We start from the raw sequence: 1,294 nt of genomic DNA, 5'->3' as shown, positions 1-1,294 counted from the left end.
TGGACTCCGGAAGCTTCCTGGGGAACCCCTCACCATGTGCCTTGAGCTGGGAGGAGGGTTCACTAGCTCTGGGCATGCTGGGCGGGGGTCAGTGACCACCATCTGTCCTTGCCTGGCTGGGGGAGGAAGTGGGGCGGGCTCCCAGGCGCAAGGGACAGGTGTGCACACGTGTCTGTGTGCTGCGTTTCTGGAGCATGTGAGAAGCACACGCCTCTCTGAGCATGTGGCTGGAGTGTTTTAGTGCTGTGAGCCTGTGTCTGGTGTGCATGTGTGTGTCCACGTGTGCGTGCGTGTTGGGGGGAGCCCATCTGTGGCCATGGAGTCGGGTGCTGTACCTTCGGCACCAAGCTGTCCTCGGACTCCAGACCACTTGGGTGCCTCCCGGGCTTCTCAAATTCTCATCTCCCGAGCCCGCCTCGCCACCTCCCAGCTGCTCCTTCTCTCAGTAAGTGGCAGGCCCGAACCTTCCCTGATGCCCAGTCCTGCTCCAAGCACTGTCACCCTCTCGGCAGCCCCTGGTCCAGGCGGCTGACCCCTCTCTGCAGAGGGCCAGCAGTGCCCTTAGCCGGCCCCGTGTGCTGGGCCCATGCTTTGAAGCTCCTTCCTGCAGTTGTTCTCAATCTTCCCCCGGTGCCTATACTGGCCAGGGACAGTGTGGCCCAGGCAGGCACTGAGCCCAGGCCAGGACCCATGTGGCTCTGCCTCCATTTCTCCCCTTTGCAGGCATTCTGCAGCCCGACATCCTGTCAGGTCGGCCGGAGGTCCTGGGGCTCCTAGACTGGCCTCTGTGGGATCCGGGTTCCAGTAAGGCAGGGCAGGCAGATAGCTTTTGCTGCCCAGCAGGTTGTGCTGTGGGGATGAGCAAAATCGGGCTGCCACGTGGTGCTGACATGCTGATTCGGGTGGTTTAGTAGCCAAGGGCCCCACAAAAAAGATTTGCTCAGAGCCCTGCCAGCCCTAGGGGTGGCCCACAGCAGCTATGATGCACCCCTGCCTGACACTGTGCAGGGGCTGGAGGGCACACATAGGCCTCATGCCCTCTGGGGTTCCAGCTCCTCCAACACGAGCTACACCAGCCCCTGCCAGGAGCGCGGGCCGGGTCTGCGCCCCGGCTCCCTCCTCCTGCAGACCTGGCTTCAGGGGCCTCTCCCAGGACGTGAGTTCTGTGACCACCTCCCCACATTTGCGCTCCAGGAAGGCAAGGCGTGTGTGTGTGTGTGTGTGTGTGTGTGTGTGTGTGTGTGTGTGTGTGTAGTTAGAGAGCCGGCTGGAGGGGCGAGTCAGAGTGCGCAGC

General features: G+C 62.6%; 1 protein-coding gene across 1 annotated transcript in view; it reads left to right on the top strand.

The window, feature by feature from the left end:
• The window catches only part of SLC29A4 (solute carrier family 29 (equilibrative nucleoside transporter), member 4), a 33,197-nt gene that overhangs the window by 14,892 nt on the left and 17,011 nt on the right, over positions 1-1,294 (top strand). The window lies entirely within an intron of this gene.

Source organism: Propithecus coquereli, unplaced genomic scaffold, assembly GCF_000956105.1.
Source record: "Propithecus coquereli isolate 6110/MARCELLA unplaced genomic scaffold, Pcoq_1.0 Scaffold137, whole genome shotgun sequence".
Lineage (NCBI taxonomy): Eukaryota > Metazoa > Chordata > Mammalia > Primates > Indriidae > Propithecus > Propithecus coquereli.
This window is presented reverse-complemented; position numbering and strand designations above follow the sequence as displayed.